The 23,172-nt window shown below is 41.9% G+C and overlaps 1 long non-coding RNA gene across 1 annotated transcript; it reads left to right on the top strand.

The window, feature by feature from the left end:
- The first annotated feature begins 5,490 nt into the window (after positions 1-5,490).
- Positions 5,491-21,790, top strand: LOC110505392 (uncharacterized). Its single transcript, XR_005039581.2, has 6 exons — positions 5,491-5,574; positions 6,483-6,608; positions 6,685-6,739; positions 11,938-12,048; positions 17,546-18,678; positions 21,142-21,790. It is a non-coding gene; the product is annotated as an uncharacterized LOC110505392 (long non-coding RNA).
- The last annotated feature ends 1,382 nt before the right edge of the window (positions 21,791-23,172 follow it).

Below are 23,172 nucleotides of genomic sequence, written 5' to 3'. Positions count from 1 at the left end.
AACAGTGAGGAGATGCGTTTCAAAATATTGCATGCACTATGAATCTCTTGCGATATGGATATTGCACATGTTAATATTTCGATGTCAATTCAATTAATTGTGCAGCCCTATACAGTACTGTACAAAATAGTGGTTAAGTTCTTCAACTGCTGAAATCAGAGCAAACACGAGCAGGAGAAGTGATACCAAAGGGAGAATAATTACCAATTAAGACCAATTTAAACAATTAGCCTACTGTTTGTTGACTAAAGAAGCCAGAACTCTGTGTTTTTACAGTAACTTAATCAAATTTAACTCACACTGACTGGGCCCATTAAGTCTGTGCCTGGGCGATTCCATGAGCATGTCCAAACAAAATGAGTCATTTCCAAATAAAAGCACATTCATAATTATACTTAAGGTATATTGGAGTTCAAGCAGTATAGGCACGTGCATATTGTCTCATTTGCAGTTGTAATACAACAACATCTTATATGTCTTCATTCAACTGGGTTAATTTTGATATACAGTGCCTTCAGAAAGAATTCACACTTCTTTACTTTTTTCACGTTTTGTTGTGTTAAAACCTGAATAAAAAAATTATTAAAATGTATATTTTTGTGTCACTGGCCTACACACAATACCCCATTATGTCAAAGTGGAATTATGTTTTTTGAAATGTTTACAAATTAATTAAAAATGAATAAGCTGAAATGTCTTGAGTCGATACGTTTTAAATCCCTTTGCTATGGCAAGCCTAAAACAAGTTCAGGAGTAAACATTTGCTTAACAAGACACATAATAAGTTGCATGGACTCACTCTGTGTGCAGTAATAGTGTATAACATGATTTTTTAATGACTACTTCATGTCTGTACACTACACATGCAATTGTACGAAATTCAGTTGAAGCAGTGAATTTCAAACACAGATTCAACCACAAAGCAGGGTGGTTTGCAAATGCCTCGTAAAAAAGGGAAACTATTGGGAGATGGGTAAAAAATAAAAAAAGCAGACATTGAATATCCCGTTGAGCATGGTGAAATTAATTATACTTTGGATGGTGTATCAATACACCCAGTCGCTAGAAAGATACAGGGGTCCATCCTAACTCAGTTGGCAGAGAGGAAGGAAACTGCTCAGAAATTTCACCATAAGGCCAATGGTGACTTTAAAACAGTTAGAGCTTAATGGCTGTGATAGGAGCAAACTGAGGATGGATCAACCACATTGTAGTTACACCACAATACTAACCTAATTGACAAAAATAACTGAAAAGAAGTTTGCCTGTACAGAATATGTGGCAAAGCAATTCCCGTTTTTTGTCCTGGATACAAATTTTTGTTACATTACAGCATTGTTCTAAAATTGATTAAATCGTTTTTTCTTTCATCAATCTACACACAATAGCCCATAATTACAAAGCAAAAACAGGTTTTTAGAATTTGTAACAAAGAAAACCCAAATATTACATTTACATAAGTATCCAGACCCTTTACTCAGTACTTTGTTGAAGCACCTTTGGCAGCGCTTACTACCTTGAGTCTTCTTGGGTATGACACTACAAGCTTGTTACACCTGATTTGGGGAGTTTCTCCCATTGTTCTCTGCAGATCCTCTCAAGCTCTGTCATGTTGGATGCGGACCGTCACTGCACAGCTATTTTCAGGTCTCTCCAGAGATGTGCGATTGGGTTCAAGTCAGGGATCTGGCTGGGCCATTCAAGGACATTCAGAGACTTGTCCCGAAGCCACTCCTGCGTTGTCTTGGCTGAGTCGTTGGGTCGTTGTACTGTTGGAAGGTGAACCTTCGTCCCAGTTTGAGGACCTTAGTGCTCCCGGTCAGGTTTTAATCAAGGATCTCTCTGTACTTTGCTCTGTTTATCTTTCACTCGATCCTGACTAGTCTCCCAGTCCCTGCCACTGAAAACATCCCCACAACATGATGCTGCCACCACAATGCTGCTTCACCGTAGGGATGGTGCCAGGTTTCCTCCAGACGTGACGCCTTCAAGCCGAAGTGTTAAATAATGTTTCTCGTGGTCTGAGAGTCCTTTAGGTGCCTTTTGATAAACTCCAAGCGTACTGCCTTTTACTGAGGAGTGGCTTCCGTCTGGCCACTCTACCATAAAGGCCTGATTGGTGGAGTGCTGCAGAGATGATTGTCCTTCTGGAAGGTCAGAGTGGCTATCAGTTTGGCTGGGCGGCCAGCTCTATGAAGAGTCACGGTGGTTCCAAACTTCTTCCATTTAAAAATGATGGAGGTCACTGTGTTCTTAGGAACCCTCAATGTTACAGACATTTTTTGGTACACTTCCTCAGATCTGTGCCTCGAAACAATTCTGTCTCGGAGCTCTTCGCACAATTCCTTCGACCTCATGACTTGGTTTTTGCTCTAACATGCACTGTCAACTGTGGGATCTTATATAGACATGTGTGCCTTTCCAAATCATGTCCAAACTCAAGAATGATCAGTGGAAGCAGGATGCACCTGAACTCAATTTCGAGTCTCATAGCAAAGGGTCTGAATACTTATGTAAATATGTATTTCTGTTTTTAATATTTTATAAATTTGCAAACATTTCTAAAAACCTGTTTTCACTTTTTCATAATGGGGTATTGTGTGTAGATTGATGAGTTAAAAAAAGTTATACATTTTAGAATAAGGTTGTAATTCCACAAAATGTTGGAAAGGTCAAGGAGTCTGAATACTTTCTGTATATAATGACATGATGTTTAATGTACAAGATGAATCTTTGTATAGACTACACCTAATATAGAATAGAAGAGACATTTACATTTCACTGATATCAATTCTATTTCCGTTCATGCAAATTCGAATTGCAATTCTGTATCCTGTTAACTACTTATATTAAAATTCAAATGCAATCATTTCATTGGAATTCATGAGGAATTCTCAATTCAATTCTGTATTGAGCCCAGCCCTGACACACACACACACGAACGCACACACACACGTACAATACCACACAAACACATTCTAATCATTTATAGTTGCCAATCTTGATAACTCCCTGCTCATTTGACGCCAGGTCCGCCCCCTTCTTCCATTCACTTCATTTCATTACACACTGCTTTCCTCCTGGCTGTCACGACAGGGCTTTGCCAAAGCACTCTCTCTCACACATGCTTGCATAATAAATGAACACAGAACACTGCAATTGACGTGCCCTCAGCTTGCTTCCACATGGTAAGACATGCAGTTTCCATGTTGCAACTGTAGCGATCCACTCTCTTCCTTGTCCAGAGAGAAACACACAGGAATCTACCAATAAGTTTCTGCTGTCTCCCAGTCCCTGCCACTGAAAGTTTCTGCCACGCAGCTGGTTGTCATTGAAGAAAGATGCTTGGGAACTATGGGCTAAAAATACGGACAATCAATCTCTTTGTATTATTGAAGAGGCAAGGTGTAGCGTATTTGAACTGTTTAGGAAATATGAGGTTTTAGGGATTGCAATGTGCCAGCCATTCAGCTTTTAGGAGAGATTACATGCAAATTACAATGTTCACCTTTTTGGGGGGTGGCAGGTAGCCTAGTGGTTAGAGTGTTGGGCCAGTAACCTAAAGGTTGCTAGATTTAATCCCCGAGCTGACAAGGTCAAAATATGTTGTTCTACCCCTGAACAAGGCAGTTAACCATTGTAAATAAGAATTTATTCATAACTGACTTGCCTAGTTAAATAAAAACACCTATGATGTTTGTGGAATATTTACAACCTACTGGGAAAAAACTGGTTGAATCAATGTGGTTTCCACATCAGTTCAACAAAACAATTCAATATGATGTTGTTGAATCAATGTGGTAAACTGATTTGCAAAAGGTCATCAACATAAGGGAATTACATGTTTTTTTTTCATCCAACTTTTAAACTAAATCCAATGATCCAGACATGTTTTATTCCTTTCACATTGAATTCACATAAGTTGACAACTCAACCAATGTAAATCAAAACTAGACGTTGAACTGACATCTGAGCCCAGTGGGAACTCAGTCAACCACTAGCCTATATGCGGTCTCTGTGCAACCAGATAATTGATTGTACTGTGCCAATGTGTCCCAGGAATTTTACAGCATTTCTTCCCGTGGTGTTCAAAAACCCAATTTTGCACACAATAACAGAATTTTTGTTTGGCATCAATCATTGCATCTGCAAATTGTGAATCCTAACTACTGTGGCCTTTGACTCATCATCATACCTGACAATAGCACATCATACTGTATGCATTTCCAGTACGCCAGCCGCAGCCCAAGTGATGTAACCTAATTCACAGATTCTATACACCCTTCACGGGAATACATCTAGTCTTGCTGCTATTGCTCTTTGGCCACAAATAAATAAATGCACAGTGTACTAGTTGATTATTATTGTCCCAGATAGTCTTGTTGAATACTTGGCTTCTCTCACAGTGTCCTCAACACCCGATCATTACATAACATGTTTACCCAGGTTTCCTCCCAGCTCCTCACAGACAGAGAAACTGACTATTCAAACACGGCTGCCTGCCTCCCTTCCCTAGCTGAACCGAGCTCTCCCTTCAAAGCATGCAAAAGGCAAGCGGTACCCACTACTAACCACCACCACTGCTTCCACTGAACATAGTCCACACAGACCGAAAGCAGCAGCACATTGCATGTCTGCCGGCTGCAACCAGAAGTGTGTAAGATGAGATGCACTGTGAAAGATACATTTCTTCCATTTCAGAGGTTTACATCTCACAAAAAAAAAAAAAAAAAATGTTGCCTAGAAAGTTCCCATCTCTCACTCTTCTCCTCCGGGGCAAAGTTGTGCATGTATGCAGTAGCAGCCAGAGAGAACAGTGGTGTGTTTGTGTACAAAAGCATGTCAGGTGCCCCACAGTGCAAAATCATTCCAATGATAATCTTTCTAGGAAAGATGCAGGGCGGGAATTAATAATTGCAGGTAACTAAAAAGTAATGAATGATCTTTTCTACCAAAATCATCTATCAAAATTCTTAAACAGTGGATATTACATAAGACTGATCAGCCATACAGAAAAAAAATGTATTTGGAAGTAAGATGCTGAGACCCACCCATTTCCAAACTGAACACTTAATCTATCACTATGCTAAAATCACTGACTATTCAAACACACTGAAATCCATGTGCTGCCAACGTTGCTAATCCGACACCTTTAGACTTCTCGAATAGGGTATAACTATGACATGAGGGGTAGATTATCAAAAATGATGTTACCTTCTTCAGAGCTGACATTCTACAGTAGGTAATTCCTCCTCAAATCCCGTTCACATGCTGAGGTTTCCAGCGAAGTTTAGAGGGTGCGCCCATTCCAAACTAGGCTCACTCTGGTCCTGATGCTGAGCAATTGGTACCTACCTATTTGATATTCACATCGCGGTTTCCATGCGCTGCTTTCAAACCCTTCTTCACATCTGGCTTAGTTTGCGCATGTCAATGGAGTTGATATTACTGGATGCGACCAGAGGTGGAGCTGTTGATCAGGGAGCCACTGTCTGGCAGGGGGATGCAGGCAGTTGAACGTCTGTCAGTTTCTAAACCATACAGTCTTTGGTTCCATTCTTGTATGGATGTGAGGTCTGTGCTCCAGCTTGCTTGTTTTTTTCTTTCACCGCTGTGCACACACACACACACACACACACAAAATTATATTTGACTAAATGATTTCAGTGGTAACGGGGCATGCTTCGTCAATGCAATGATGCAAATGATGGAGTGTCATTCCAGAAGTTCTTAAAAGCTGCAAAACACTCACTAGCAGGTTAGATGGCTATGCTAACGAGCTATCTAGCTGATAGCTTTAGCGTTCATCACAGGTTTGTTTAATGGTGCATTTGAGTTAATTCTAGTGATATGGCACATAGGAAACAAGGTAAGTCCATTTCGCTTCTAACGCCAGACGTAACGCTAGCTAACATTAGCTGGTTTTACAAGTGTGTACTAGCTAGCTATCCTGCTAGCAAGGCTGCTACTCACCTCGCGCATCTCACTGTGTCAAACGCAAGTGGCATCCTGCCCTGTCAATCCCGCGTGTTTTTGCAATACATTCATAGATGTATACATCATTGGATACATTGTATTCCTTTTGTTGTAAACTTCTGGTTTTAATCAAGTGTTTATGCTTACTGTCTGTTTTACTTTAATCTATTAGCTGCTGTTGTGATGATTTTTTCCCCCCATTTGTCCATTAACTACATTTTTATTTTAAGCCTATGGCTTGTACTTGACATGGACAGCAAAGTAAAACAAAAGTTAAAGGATGCTACACATAAGAGTATATATATATTTTTTTACAACAGAAGTCGCCCCTGAAGGGAGAAATCAATAGGCAAATATCTTAGCCAATCACAACAGTGGCAGTTAAGTATTGTTGTGAAACACTATCCTTCCACTATTAGCGCCAGGTATATTAGACATATTTAGACATTACAATGCAAAAAAAATATGTGAAGCACCTTTAAGAATGTTAGTTAACTTTGTTTCAGTATTCCAGTCTAAGGTTCTTCAGAGGCTGTACCTTACCTCCCAGGCCTGCAAAATAATCCAGCTCTCCACCCCCTGAGACCTCTGTGAAACAAAAGTAGGCCTAGAGGAGGAGGGCACTATCACTGGTAAGTAGAGTTTCATATTACAATATACAAGTTATAAAAGTTATTCTCAAATTATTCTTATCTCTGTCATTCGCAGGAGAAAGAGACAGCGATATCGAGGGCGATGGTCGGGGCCTTGTAAGGATCTGGCGGTGAGTGGGTAATTGGCCTTTACCATCAGTCCTGTTAGCCAACGTACAATCATTGGATAATAAAATAGACGAACTACAAGCACGTATATCCTACCAACGGGACATTAACCTTTCTAGGGCAGGGGTTCCGCTGGCGAAAAGGCAGCACGCGAAATTCTACAATGTTTTTTAGAAATATGTAACTTTTAGTCCAATACAGCAAATGAAAGATAAATCTGTTAATCTACCCATCGTGTCCGATTTCCAAAATGCTTTACAGCGAAAGCACAACATATGATTATGTTAGGGCATAGCCAAGTAAAAAAAACAGCAATTTTTCCAGACGAAGATAGGAGTCACAAAACGCAGAAATATAGATAAATTAATCACTAACCTTTATCTTCATCAGATGACACTCATGTTACACAATACATATGTGTTTTGTTCGATAATGTGCATATTTATATCCAAAAATCTCAGTTTACATTGGTGCGTTACGTACAGTAATGTTTTGATTCCAAAACATCTGGTGAATTTGCAGAAATACTCATAATAAAAATTGATAAAAGATACAACTGTTATTCACAGAATTAAAGATAAACTTCTCCTTAATGCAACCACTGTGTCAGATTTTAAAAAAAAACTATGGAAAAAGCATAATCTGAGAACGGCACTCAGAACCCAAAACAGCCAGAGGAATATCCGCCATTTTGGAGTCAACAGAAGTTAGAAATTACACCATAAATATTCACTTACCTTTGATGATCTTCATCAGAAGGCACTCGCAGGAATCCCAGTTCGACAATAAATGACTGATTTGTTCCATAAAGTCCATCATTTATGTCCAAATAGCCACTTGTTGTTAGCGTGTTCAGCCCAGTAATCCATCTTCATGAGGCGCAGGCACCTTGTCCAGACAAAAACTCGAAAAGTTCCGTTCCAGTCCTTTAGAAACAATTCAAACGATATATGGAATCAATCTTTAGGATGTTTTTAACATAAAACATCAATTATGTTCCAACCGGAGAATTCCTTCGGGAATTCTGTCGGGAGCGCGCGTCATGAGACCAAGGCACTCTGCCAGACCACTGACTCAAACAGGTCTCATGAGCCCCTCCTTTATAGTAGAATCCTCATTCAAGTTTCTAAAGACGGTTGATATCTAGTGGAAGCCGTAGGAAGTGCAACTTTATCCATATCTCAATGTGTATTCGGTAGGCCAAAACTACAAACCTCAGATGTCCCACTTCCTGGTTGGATTTTCCTTAGGTTTTCGCCTGCCATATGAGTTCTGTTATACACACAGACATCATTCAAACAGTTTTAGAAACTTCAGAGTGTTTTCTATCCAATCTTAATAATTGCATGCATATATTAGCATCTGTTACAATGACATGCAAACTATTACAATGACATGAGCCTACCAGACAAGCTAAATTACTTCTATGCTTGCTTCGATGCAAGTAACACTGAAAATTGCATGAGAGCATCAGCTGTTCCGGACGACTGTGTGATCACGCTCTCCGTAGCCGATGTAAGTAAGCCCTTTAAACAGGTCAACATTCACAAGGCCGCAGGGCCAGACAGATAACCAGGACGTGTACTGCGAGCATGCGCTGACCAACTAGCAAGTGTCTTCACTGACATTTTCAACGTCTCCCTGTCGGAGTCTTTAATACCAACATGTTTCAAGCAGACCAGCATAGTCCCTGTGCCCAAGAACACTAAGGTAACCTGCCCAAATGACTACAGATGTTGCGTCAGCGTCCAACACCATAGTGCCCTCAAAGCTCACCACTAAGCCAAAGCCCCTGGGACTAAACACCTGCCTCTGCAACTGGATCCTGTACTTCCTGACGCCCCCCCCCCCCCCCACCCCCAGGTGCTAAGGGTAGGTAACAACACATCCACCACGCTGATCCTCAACACGGGGGCCCTCAGGGGTGTGTGCTCAGTCCCCTGCTGTACTCCCTGTTCACTCATGACTGCATGGCCAGGCACGACTCCAACACCATTATTAAGTTAGCTGATGACACAACAGTGGAAGGCCTGATCACCGACAACGATGAGACAGCCTATAGGGAGGAGGTCAGAGACCTGGCCTTGTGGTGCCAGGACAACAACCTCTCCCTCAAAGTGATCAAGATAAAGGAGATGATTGTGGACAACAGGAATAGGAGCACCAAGCCCGCCCACATTCTCATTGATGGGGCTGTAGTGGAACAGGTTGAGAGCTTCAAGTTCCTTGGTGTCCACATCACCAACAAACTATCATGGTCCAAGCACACCAAGACAGTCGTGAAGTGGGCACGACAACGTATTCCCCCTCAGGAGACTGAAAAGATTTGCACGGGTCCTCAGATCCTCAAAGTTCTACAGCTGCACCATCGAGAGCATCACTGCCTGGTATGGCAACTGCTCGGCCTCCGACCCCAAGGCACTACAGAGGGTAGTGCTTACAGCTCAGTACATCACTGGGGCCTAGCTTCCTGCCATCCAGGACCTCTACACCAGACGTTGTCAGAGGAAGGCCCTGAAAATTGTCAATGAAAACAGCCACCCAAGTCAGGTCATACAGTTGAAGTCGGAAGTTTACATACACCTTAGCCAAATACATTTTAACTCGGTTTTTCACAATTCCTGACATTTAATCCAAGTATAAATTCCCTGTCTTAGGTCAATTAGGATCACCTCTTTATTTAAAGAATCTGAAATGTCAGAATAAAGTAGAGAATTATTTATTTCAGCTTTTAGTTATTTCATAACATTCCTAGTGGGTCAGAAGTTTACATACACTCAATTAGTATTTGGTAGCATTGCCTTTAAATTGTTTAACTTGGATAGCCTTCCACAAGCTTCCCACAATAAGTTGGGTGAATTTTGGCCCATTCCTCCTGACAGAGCTGGTGTAACTGAATCAGGTTTGTAGGCCGCCTTGCTCGCACACACTTGTTCAGTTCTGCCCACAAATTTTCTATAGGATTGAGATCATGGCTTTGCAATGGCCACTCCAATACCTTGACTTTGGTGTCCTTATTCCATTTTGCAAGTATGCTTGGGGTCATTGTCCATTTGGAAGATCCATTTGCGACCAAACTTTAACTTCCTGACTGATGTCTTGTTGCTTCAATACATCCACATAATTTTCCTTTCTCATGGTGCCATCTATTTTGTGAAGTGCACCAGTCCCTCCTGCAGCAAAGCACTCCCACAATATGATGCTGCCACCCCCATGCTTCACGTTTGGGATGGGGATTATTCTGTATGCAAGCCTCCCCCTTTTTCCTCCAAACATAACGATGGTCATTATGGCCAAACAGTTCTGTTTCAGACCAGAGGACATTTCTCCAAAAAGTATGATCTTTGTCCCCATGTGTAGTTGCAAACTGTAGTCTGGCTTTTTTATGGCAGTTTTGGAGCAGTGGCTTCTTCCTTGCTGAGCGTCCTTTCAGGTTATGACGATGTAGGACTCGTTTTACTGCGGACATAGATACTTTTGTATCTGTTTCCTCCAACATCTTCACAAGGTCCTTTGCTGTTGTTTTGGGATTGATTTGCACTTTTCGCACCGAAGTACGTTCATCTTTGGGAGACAGAGCGCGTCTCCTTCCTGAGTGGTATGACGGCTGCGTTGTCCCATGGTGTTTATACTTGCGTACTATTGTTTGTACAGATAAACGTGGTACCTTCAGGCGTTTGGAAATTGCTCCCAATGACGAACCAGACTTGTGGAGGTCTACAATTGTTTTTCTGAGGTCTTGGCTGATTTCTTTTGATTTTCCCATGATGTCAAGCAAAGAGGCAATGAGTTTGAAGGTCGGCCTTGAAATACATCCAAAGGTACACCTCCAATTGACTCAAATGATGTCAATTAGCCTGTCAGAAGCTTCTAGAGCTGTCACGCCCTGACCTTAGTTCCTTTTTTATGTCTCTATTTTGGTTTGGTCGGGGCGTGATTTGGGGTGGGCATTCTATGTTGTTTTTCTATGTTGTTTTCTTTTCTATGTGTTTGACCTGGTATGGTTCCCAATCAGAGGCAGCTGTCTATCGTTGTCTCTGATTGAGAACCATACTTAGGTAGCCTTTTCGCACCTGGTGTTTGTGGGTAGTTGTTTCCTGTTTTGTGTTTTCACCTTTCAGGACTGGTTCGATTTTCATTTCTTACATTCACTTTGTTATTTTGTATTTTCGTGTTCTGTTATAATAAATGATCATGGACACTTACCATGCTGCGTTTTGGTCCGATCCTTCCTACTCCTTATCCGATGAAGACAAAGATCATTACAAGAGCCACGACATAATTTTCTGGAATTTTCCAAGCTGTTTAAAGGCACAGTCAACTTAGTGTATGTAAACTTCTGACCCATTGGAATTATGATACAGGAATTATAAGTGAAATAATCTGTTTGTAAACAATTGTTGGAAAAATTACTTGTGTCATGCACATTGTAGATGTACTAACCGACTTGCCAAAACTATAGTTTGTTTACAAACAATTTGTGGAGTGGTTGAAAAACAAGTTTTAATGACTCCAACCTAAGTGTATGTAAACTACACTTTCAACTGTAGACTGTTCTCTCTGCAACCGCACGGCAAGCAGTACCGGAGCGCCAGGTCTAGGTCCAAAAGGCTTCTCAACAGCTTCGACGCCCAAGCCATAAGACTCCTGAACAGCTAATCAAATGGCTACCCAGACTATTTGCAACCCCCCCCCCCCCCCACACTCTTTTATGCTGCTGCTTTTCTCTGTTTATTACCTATGTATAGTCACTTTAACTATACCTACATGTATGTACATTTTACCTCAATCACCTCGACTAACCAGTGCCTCTGTACCGGTACCCCAAGTTTATAGCCTCTATTGTTATTTTACTGCTGCTCTTTAATTATTTGTAACTGTTTGTCTTGTTTTTTACTTATATTTTTTACTTAACACATACTTTTGTTAAAACTGCATTGTTGGTTAAGGGCTTGTAAGTAGGAATTGCGCTGTAAGGTCTACACCTGTTGTATTCGGCACATGTAACTAATAAAATTTGATTTGAAATAAATATTGTTTCCGGAGCTGAGCAAAGTGAGACATCACCTGATTTTTTATTACTCCCAACTAAGTTGGTGTCACACTCTGGAAATTATATAGCTACAAACACCTCCAAACCAACTGCCAGTACTTACAGTGTAGCTAATGTTCTTTCTTTCTCATTTGCTCTGTGTTGCAGGAGATAGAGGGATAACACTCTCCCCAGCCAGGCAGACGAGTGCAGATTACAAGACGAGTGCAGAGGGATCTGTCACGCCTTCAGCCAGCATGCATAAATACTGTGGATTTGGTAAGAGGGCTATAATCTTACATTTATGGACTGTCTGTGGGGAAAGAGATGCGCCGTAAAGCAAGGGATTTACTATCGAGGCCTCTCCCTGGTTCCCCGGTTTGGCTCAGTGCTCAGTGTTACTATCACTCTCCTTGATTGTCTTTTCCTGTCCAGTTGTGGGGAAAAAGCAGGAACAAATATTTTTAACCATGATCTTAGTTGTTAGATGGTTATGCAGAAGTGTACCCCATGCATTGAGATGTGATCTTTTCAATCTCTATGCCACATGGATTAGACCAGCCAGTTCGGGGCTCCCGAGTGGCGCAGTGGTCTAAGGCACTGCATCTCAGTGCTAGAGGCCTCACTACAGATCCTGGTTCGATTCCAGGCTGTATCGCAACCGGCTGTGATTGGGAGTCCCATAGGGCAGCGCAAAATTGGCCCAGCATCGTCCGGGTTAGGGTTTGGCTGGGGCAAGCCGTCATTGTAAATAAGAATTTGTTCTTAAATGACTTGCCTAGTTAAATAAAATGGTTGATGCTGTTGTTCTCAACACTGTGTGTTCTCAAGGTCAAATGTTATGGTTATCATTACAGATATGGGTTGATTATCTCAGTGTAAATGGCTTATGTGGGCACTCAATTAAACCATTTTGGCTCAACAGTTGACATTGATTTACCAAAGAACTTATATTTGTTTTTGATATGTGGTCAGTAGACTGAGATGTAACCAAGTACAGTAGATGTGTTTAGAGGAGGTTTCCCTGGCATCACGAAACAGCTGAATGAACAAGCTGCTTTAAGCCGTCCTACCCAAGTCCATTTCACTCACTCACCGTCTGCTTGCTGGAGGGGTAGGGGGTTTGGGCTACCTGGCTGAAACTGATGAGATGAGTATTGCCATTAGAGAATAGCCTAAGGCAACAGCTTAATTTGTACACTGAATGGGTTGTACTAGTATTTACACTTTACCAGCTCTCTGCAGCAATTGTGTTAATTAATTGGAAGACATGTTTTTCTAGCAGCTCAAGAATTTATGACATCAAGGCATACTCAATTGAGCTATATTTGCCCGTTACAATGGTTTAGGCCGAGTCAGCAATTTAGGCCTATTAATACTTTCTCTTAAAGCCTGTCCAAATTCACATAGAAATGTGAGTTATAGATCTATCATTCTCATTAAAAGCAAGTCTAAGAACCGGTAGATCGGTTCTATGTGCGCTATTTCTATGCTTCCCGTTAAGTTTTGTCCTTGCGTCTTTCGGTTTTGTACACAAGCTGAAAACACAATATTGTTGTTTATTGAAAATATATTTCACAGCAGTTTAGATGGTACAATGATTCTCTACACTATTGCTTGTTTTGTCACCAACGGAAATTTGGCAAACTATTCACATTTTTGTAACCAGAAAATGGCGGCGCGATTTCTTCGTATTGCACCTTTAATGCTTGGCCATTCCATTTTTCTGACAAGCAGCACTATTTTAGAAGTAGTAGAGGTTAGCACAGGATAGGCCTAATCTTGTAGCAGTACACATGGAGTAGTAGAGGGGTTTTGAGTGGATGTTTGTGTCTGTGGCTCTGTGCTACATTACGCTTGCAGGTACGGTATGCCTACCGCTTTAAATATTTGTTGTTACCATGGAGAAAGCAAAGAGCATGACAACCTCAGTCATGAAAATCTGTATTTTTTTTAGTTGTTTCTTCAAAGTCTTAACATTTACCGTGGCAGATGTCTATTTTGAATAATGGCTTAAAGTACTTCCATGTAGAGCAGCTGGGCGTATACACATGGTGCAGTTCTTCTCCATTTTTTAAATTAACATCTAAGCAAGGAATGAAGTCATCATGTATATTGCATATTTGAAAAGGCCCACTTATGGGAAAATCTCAATGAACAGTATACACACCAAAAACAAGTAAAGAGGCATGGGGAGAAGCTCAGCAATACTCAAGTGACTGAATAATCTGACACTAAGAGCCATGTCTACTGCTATTTGCCTAGTTAATAGCAACTCTACTGCATTGTATTTGGGCTGCCCAGTGCCCGCTAGTTGGTGAGTAGTTTTAGGCCTGTGTGTCTATGTCACAAGGAATTTGTTTCCAAAAGCCTAATTCCTTCAACCTCCCACAAGGCCTTGGAGTTCTTAGACAGTCAAAATGTGTAAAGTGAGGGACCAACTCAGCCAAGAAGGATATCTTATCAGTGGTTTAGATTTACTCATCAGAGAGGCCTTGGATGACCTTACTATTCATCCCTCCTGTCAACATTACAATGTTGTTTATGGTTTACTAATAGACTTAGCCTACCTGACCACTAGAGGGAGCAGTGTGACTCACATTCCTTAGATGACTGCAGTTCACCTGTTTCCCTTTTAAAACAGACCATTTTTTTCATGACTAATACTATGCGTGCGTGTGAATGTACCACACGTCCGTCTTCGTTCTACAGGACAGCCTGTGTCTTTGAACCACGATTGATTGACCTGGACCTTGCTGCATTAAGCGTCTATTATCGAGCCCATGTTATCTTAGCCCCATATCTGCCGCATAATTTACATATTACCTCCAACAGCAAATCGCTTCCTACAGTGCATTCAGAAAGTATTCAGACCCCTTGACTTTTTCCACATTTTGTTACATTACAGCCTTATTCAAAAATGTATTTAAAACACAATACCCCGTAATGGCAAAGTGACAAAGCAAAAACAGGTAAGTATTCAGACCCTTTACTCAGTACTTTGTTGAAGCACCTTTGGCAGCGATTACAGCCTCGAGTCTTCTTGGGTATGACGCTACAAGCTTGGCACACCTGTATTTTGGGAGTTTCTCCCATTCTTCTCTGCAGATCCTCTCAAGCTCTGTCAGATTCACTACACAGCTATTTTCAAGTCTTTCCAGAGATGTTCGATCGGGATCAAGTCCGGGCTCTAGCTAGGCCACTCATGGACATTCAGAGACTTGTCCCGAAGCCACTCCAAGATGCGTTGTCTTGGCTGTGTGCTTAGGGTCGTTGTCCTGTTGGAAGGTGAATCTTTGCCTCAGTCTGAGGTCCTGAGTGCTCTGAAGCAAGTTTTCATCAAGGATCTCTCTGTACTTTACTCCGTTCACCTTTCCCACAATCTTGACTAAACTCCCAGTCCCTGCCACTGAAAAACATCCCCACAGCATGATGCTGCCACCACCATGCTTCACCGTAGGGATGGTGCCAGGTTTCTCCCAGACGTGACGTTTGGCATTCAGGCCAGAGTTCAATCTTGGTTTCATTAGACCAGAGAATCTTGTTTCTCATGGTCTGAGAGTCTTTATATGTCTTTTGGCAAACTCCAAGCGGGCTGTCGTGCTTTTTAATGAGGAATGGCTTCTGTCCCGCCACTCTACCGTAAAGGCCTGATTGGCGATGTGATGCAGAGATGGTTGTCCTTCTGGAAGGTTCTCAAATCTTCACAGAGGAACTCTTGGTCACCTCCCTGACCAAGGCCCTTCTCCCCCGATTGCTCAGTTTGGCTGGGCGGCCAGCTCTAGGAAGAGTCTTGGGGGTTACAAACGTCTTCCATTTAAGAATGATGGCGGTCACTGTGTTCTTGGGGACCTTCAATGGTTCAGAAATGTTTTGGTACCCATACACAGATCTGTGTCTCGGAGCTCTACGGACAATTCCTTCAACCTCATGGCTTGTTTTTTTTCTCTAACACGGACTGTCAACTGTGGGAGCTTATATAGACAGGTGTGTACCTTTCCAAATCATGTCCACGCAATTGAATTTACCACAGGTGGACTACAATAAAGTTGTAGAAATAGCTCAAGGATGATCAATGAAAACAGGATGCACCTGAGATCAATTTCAAGTCTCAGCGCAGAGGGTCTAAATACTTATGTAAATAAGCTATTTCTGTTTTTTTATTTTTAATAAATTAGTCAACATTTCTAAAAACCTGTTTTAACTTTGTCATTATGGGGTATAGTGTGTAGATTGATTTTTTTGTTGTTGTCAATTTTAGAAAGGCTGTAACATAACAAAATGTGGAAAAAGCCAAGGGATTTGAATACTTTCCGAATGCACTGTACATGGTTTTTAGGAATAGTTTTATGTAAATGCCGTGAATAATAATTTACCAGCTTGCTATTTGCGTAGTTTCTTTCACAGCTGAAAATTGATAAATAAATAAAATGTTTTTTAAGATGGTTAAAATGCCACTTTTTCTGTCTCTGCACAGCTGCCCATATGGTAGCTGGTTCCCCTTCGGACCGCTAAGCTATCAACACTCTGCTGAAAGCCTAGAGAAAGAGTGTGTGTGTGTGCCGCCCACCTAACAGTGTGTGCATTTACGCTCTGCAGTGGTGGTGCTGGAGTCTGTAGACTGTGGTTGAGTTGCTGATTTCCAGACAGCCTCTCTACCCACCAGTTACCCTAGGGAAAAACCTCCACTCTCTGCTGTGTGTGGGAAGGCCCCATCTTTACCACAGGCGATTCGGTCAGATTTGTGCTCTGTGATCCTGGACAGTGGATATCCACCCATCCTGGAGCATCAATCCAGCCCCTCAGCTACAGAGAGGTCTATAGGCAGGGTCATCCAAGGGGTGCAGCTTGGCTGAATATGCTTGCTGAATTAGCTTGATTTGTTACAAAATAAACAAGGTTTTGTGTTAAAGGCCGGGTAGACATGGTGTTGAAGGTGGTTCATTCCAAGTGCGATGAAATGGGTACTTTTGATGAATTTGGATCACAGGGACAGGGATCACAGTACTACAGCCAAATGTGATTCTTGCCTTAAAGGCCCAGGGCAGTCAAAATGTTTTTCTTGCGTTTTGGATCATATTGTACAACAGCTGATGAAACTAACATGGTAACAATGTTACATTTTATTTACCTTTATTTAACTAGGCAGGTCACTTAAGAACAAATTCTTATTTTCAATGACGGCCTAGGAACAGTGGGTTAACTGCCTTGTTCAGTGGCAGAACGACAGATTCGATCTTGAAACCTTTCGGTTACTAGTCCAACGCACTAACCTCTAGGCTACCTGCCGCCAAATCAATGTTGTTTTCTGATAGTTGCTTGTTTAAAATGCAATCTACACAGGACCTTCTAATCAGCAGGTTTGCATGGACGTGAGTCCCAGACAGTCCTAGTTAAATTCTGCTTGAGAAATCGTTTTTTTGCTAGAAAGCTATTTTTGTCCATTTAAATGGAAAACTATTACAGTAAGATAGGTATTGATCTAAAACGTCTGCAATATGGGGAAACAGTGCCATAGCCGTTGTTTTTGTTGGCGAAGCAGCGCTGGGGAGCGTATTGCATGGTAGTGAAACAAATTGCACTGCATTTGCAGCTGCATGCAATGATGTCCGAGAGGGAAAAACTGTGTTCGTTGTTTGCAGTAACTTTGTTGTTCTAATTTCACAAAAGGACGTGGCAGTTTTACAATTGCGGATTCCAGCTTTAAGGGATTAGACACTAGTTTGTGAATGTCATGAAAGTTAAAAAGCTCTCACTTTTTTATTGTTCCCTTCAGTTGAGAACACTCATGAGTCCAACAAAGATGAAGTGGGAGAAGAAGACGATGGAGGAAGAAGAAGGAGAAATGGGAACTATAGCTCCAGGAGGTGGGACAGTGGTGGACGGAGCGGGCCAGGTTACAGGATCCAACCCTGGGGACCTCCATGGAGGAAGGAGTGTGGCTCAACAAGAAGAGGAGGAAGCAACGTCATAAACAGAAGCTCTTGTCTCTGGGTCTGGTGCCCCGTGCTGCGGCTCGAGTTCACCTACGAGAGCGAGGGGGGAGGAAGAGATGAGGCAGAGAAGAGCAGCTGAAGTGATAATCTTCCTCAGGACCACACAAGATCTATGTGTCTGATTGTGAGTGTGACATACCAGGGCTGCTAATCAACCCAGATACGGTCACATATAGACTAGGCTGTGTTTCAGTCTTCCTAAGAGCTGGCCAAAAGTGCTGAAGCATAGTTCATTTTATCGCTTTCGGGATTGGCAGAAAATAAATAATTTGAACAGCACTGTACAGAGCACACGCACATTGAAAGTGAAAGCACAGCTCATTAACCACTAGCCTATAACAACTTGAGGACCTTGAGAGATTTAGGAATCGAGGTGTAGAGGTGCATTGAGGTGTTTTGGGTTTACTTCATCATGCTCAAATGTAATGGACAGGCTCAGTCATCTGGTCTGTCATAATCCCTCCATGACTTGCCTCTGGAGGGCTAGACAGACCGACAGTCAGTCAGTCCAAAGAATCCCATTGGTTCCAGGGATTAAGGTTTCTCTGTTGGTGAATTACTGTGGAAGGCTAAGAAGGAAGACCTCTGGAAATGTCCACAGTAGTTCAGTTAAAGGGGCCAGGTGCTCCTGTTCCTTATATGCACCTCAGTCTAGAGAAGGACCAGGTGATTAGACACAGGCCCATTCAGCAACAGAGTTTATAATGGTTGGTGGAGTAATAGTATACTGACTCCACTACCAAGCAGGTTCATCTGGTAGTGGAGGGCCTTCTGACCAGCCTGTACAATGGAACATTCCCCCCTGCTGTTTTGGCCCAGCTCCACAGCCTCTAGTCCCTGGTGCAGCATCAGGACACAGCAAGGATGGCAAAAGATCTGCAGGAGCTCCAGAACAGCTCTACCATGTCTACTGGTGAGTAGTCTTATCTGGTTTTACCTCGCCTGGATTAACCAGTGTTTGTCTGAGCACGCCATTCACGTACACATGCATACAGTCACCGGTCAGTATCAGCCCTCACCTGTCCTTAAATACCAGACCACACCTGTCCATACTATCACTGACCTATACATGCATGCTCTCACCTATCCAAACACTAACCAGTTTGAAAATCATCAGTGTCTCCTGCCATTCATTCACCTGGAGTTTCACTCAGGAGCTGCCAGGAGACCACACTTTGTACAGATCTAGAAATTGTGAATGAGATGGCCTCAGGTGTGTATGTGGGTCAAATCTGTCTAATAGTATGTTGTCCACCCACTCTGCCAACACTTTTTGTGATGAAATTTCACTTGTGTTATAAAGTACATTTTACCAAGACAAATATGATTTTTCATGTTCTGAATTGTTCAGTGGAACATTATATTCAAAAAGTCGGATTTCGTAACCGAATACGTCCGATAATAAGCACCGAGCTCTGTTTACATACAGTAGTGGCGACGCTTTCTCGCAGTGACTTTTGAGGATTTTCCATGTTGTGGTGGTAGTCTGCAAAGTTGTTTCCTCGAGTCGCAAAAAGCTAAATTAACATAACGTGTTTTTTTTTTTTTTTAAGCTTGCTGTATGCTCAGTGCTCTATTGACATTTCAGAGATCTGCTTGTTTTTGTGAAATCTTTGAAAAATAACAGGAATTTCGCATTTAATATGAAAAGCGTATACTAAAATATCATGTCATGTCTCAAAATCGATATATAGCTTACCTCAATATTGTTTTATGTCCTCTGGATTCGAGAAGAAAGGGGACGAGTTCAACAGTGAGCCTGTCAGTTTGCCTCAATTATCGCACAGCAATCAGCCTAGCTGACACGATGCTCTTTTCCAAATATTTGACAACTTTTTCCCTCTGGCCTCCATTGAATTATTCACCCTAATTTTGGCCATCCTACAAGGGTAGCAAGGCCAATAACTTTTGAACAGATTATGATAGAGACATGAGGTTTGGACCATGTGTTTTCATAGAGGGGCATCAACACAATTAACATATTATTTTATCCATTGGTCAAAATATGCATTTTTGATTAGACACCCTACTAATAGTGATGGGAGGGAAAATCGATAGTTACATATCGCAATATTATTTTTGGATGATATTATATCGATTTTTTTTATATAATTTTTTTTGCGTTACTTAGAGTTAGTCGGCTGTACCTGAGCCAACATGTTTACAGCACTTTTATTTCCATGACTGATCATGGTCTCTCTTCTCTCTGCAGCAGACCAATATGTTTGGAACATGAAATCGCAATAAATCGCCGTATTGAATCGCAATACATATAGAATATTGTATCGTGAGGTCCCTGGCAATTCCCAGCCCTAATTGACTAATAGGATCAGTGGATACTTGACTGTCCCTGGGGAAGAGTGTACTATTCTGGAGTGTTATATGACTGACCTGTCCAGGGGATTCAGGGCACAGTTGAGCAGGTGGCAATAGTGACGCTCCTCTTTCCACACTCGTCGCTAAGGCAACGCTGAGGAGGAAAACAGGCTCCAGTCCAAACCAGTGATCAGTTCCAACAATAGACTCAAACCACACAGTGTATTCTTGCTGGTCCCTCCACCTGCTCTCCAGATGTGGGCAAGCTTTGTGTATTTCCCTGAAACATAATTAGTCATTTGAAGGGAAAATAAAGAAGTCTAATAACCATTTAGTCTGTTAAAACAAATCTATTCCCACCTGTATATTGTGTCGGAGCGGCAAAATATTCCCCCTTGTTATTTTTTGCTAAAAGCACATTTCCATTTAACAGAATGTCAATGGAGTACTATAAATGTTTTAGGTGGCAAATGCAAAGTGGGGTATTCATCGAGCTAAACACAAATGGAATTGGCCACCAGTGGAATAAAACCAGCTGCTTCTGGCCACCGATGCTTTAGCCCAGTAAGCCTGCGGTGTGCTGTTGGTTTAGCCTGTTTTAAAGTCCTTCACGTCTTTTTACAGTTCACTGCAGCTTCCTTTCAGAACTGAGAGAGAGGAGGAATCAATTCACCCAAGGGGCAGCGCTAAGGAATATCCCACAGCTTATATTTCACTGTTTCACCCAACACCTCTCGCTCAGGGATGACGTCTGCTGACAGTTTTATTTAATGACTTTCATGCACCTGGTGAATGGAATCTCCTTTTAATTTTTGCTTGAACGGAGCAGTCAGATAAAAGCCATAGCCCAGGGGGAAAGGGAAGCTGTTAGGAAACAGTGAGGTACTGTAGGTGATAGGAGTACACTGGCAGTACAATACTGGATTTAGCCTAGGATAACTAGTTTACTTGTCCTCACCGCTATGGAACAGCAGTAATGACCTCATTAACTAACGTTTAATCACTCACTATTCCTGATTGCAATCAACTGTAATGTAACGTTTGTCTCTTCTCTTTCCAGGTGATGCCACTGCAGCTGTGTCCCTGTTTCAGTACTGGATCACAGACATCCCGCCCATGCAGAGAGAATGGAAAACAGGCCAACCTACAACATAACCTTCCTAGTCGAGCCAACCAACAACACAACCTTAGACTTTCCTAGATGTTCAGGGTTTTTAACAATACTGCTGACGGAAAACATGTCTGACTTAATTCATTGTGAGCCCATGAAACGGAGTTAAGTATCGTAAGCTCACTCCACAGCTAGCTTTAAATGTCGCGGATGGAGCCATCCAATCTGTACCTTTTGGGTGGCTCAAACCGTTGGAATGTTGTCAAGGAGGGAGGCCACGTATGTTAGCAAAGCAGAGGTCCCGAGTTCGAGCCAGGTATGAGCCGAATGGAGGAAGTGATTCCAGACAAAATTAATTAACCGTTTAATGGATTTTCCCCACAGAAAAGTGAGGCGAGCAAGTGTTTTTTAATTATTTTGTTATAAATTAAAACATTAAGTGGATAAGGAATAACATTACTTTACCACATTGTCCTATGCACCTGTGTGGGCTCTAGAGTTATATTTTTCCATGTGAAAACCTACACTATTTTTCTTAAAAAGAATGCAGATGTTACAATGGTGTTATAACCATGAGAAATGAAACACACTAAAGTATAACTTGTGACAGTTTCGTTATTCCTGATCAAAAAAATTATCTCTGATATACACAACCGTTCAAACGTTTGGGGTCACTTAGAAATGCTTTTTTTTTGTTGGCTGTTAAAATAACATCAAATTGATCAGAAATACAGTGTAGACATTGGGTCAAATCAAATCAAATTTTATTTGTCACATATACATGGTTAGCAGATGTTAATGCGAGTGTAGCGAAATGCTTGTGCTTCTAGTTCCGACAATGCAGTAATAACCAACAAGTAATCTAACTAACAATTCCAAAACTACTGTCTTATACACAGTGTAAGGGGATAAAGAATATGTACATAAAGATATATGGATGAGTGATGGTACAGAGCAGCATAGGCAAGATACAGTAGATGGTATCGAGTACAGTATATACATATGAGATGAGTATGTAAACAAAGTGGCAAAGTTAAAGTGGCTAGTGATACATGTATTACATAAGGATACAGTAGATGATATAGAGTACAGTATATACGTATACATATGAGATGAATAATGTAGGGTATGTAAACATTATATTAGGTAGCATTGTTTAAAGTGGCTAGTGATATATTTTACATCATTTCCCATCAATTCCCATTATTAAAGTGGCTGGAGTTGAGTCAGTGTGTTGGCAGCAGCCACTCAATGTTAGTGGTGGCTGTTTAACAGTCTGATGGCCTTGAGATAGAAGCTGTTTTTCAGTCTCTCGGTCCCAGCTTTGATGCACCTGTACTGACCTCGCCTTCTGGATGATAGCGGGGTGAACAGGCAGTGGCTCGGGTGGTTGTTGTCCTTGATGATCTTTATGGCCTTCCTGTGGCATCGGGTGGTGTAGGTGTCCTGGAGGGCAGGTAGTTTGCCCCCGGTGATGCGTTGTGCAGACCTCACTACCCTCTGGAGAGCCTTACGGTTGTGGGTGGAGCAGTTGCCGTACCAGGCGGTGATACAGCCCGCCAGGATGCTCTCGATTGTGCATCTGTAGAAGTTTGTGAGTGCTTTTGGTGACAAGCCGAATTTCTTCAGCCTCCTGAGGTTGAAGAGGCGCTGCTGCGCCTTCTTCACGATGCTGTCTGTGTGAGTGGACCAATTCAGTTTGTCTGTGATGTGTATGCCGAGGAACTTAAAACTTACTACCCTCTCCACTACTGTTCCATCAATGTGGATAGGGGGGTGTTCCCTCTGCTGTTTCCTGAAGTCCACAATCATCTCCTTAGTTTTGTTGACGTTGAGTGTGAGGTTATTTTCCTGACACCACACTCCGAGGGCCCTCACCTCCTCCCTGTAGGCCGTCTCGTCGTTGTTGGTAATCAAGCTTACCACTGTTGTGTCATTGTTAATGTTATAAATGACTATTGTTGCTGGAAATGGCAGATT

This window comes from Oncorhynchus mykiss, chromosome 25, assembly GCF_057628025.1.
Source record: "Oncorhynchus mykiss isolate SJ-2025 chromosome 25, ASM5762802v1, whole genome shotgun sequence".
Classification (NCBI taxonomy): Eukaryota; Metazoa; Chordata; class Actinopteri; order Salmoniformes; family Salmonidae; genus Oncorhynchus; species Oncorhynchus mykiss.
The sequence above is the reverse complement of the archived record's forward strand: the minus strand, read 5'-3'. Positions and strand labels throughout refer to the sequence as shown.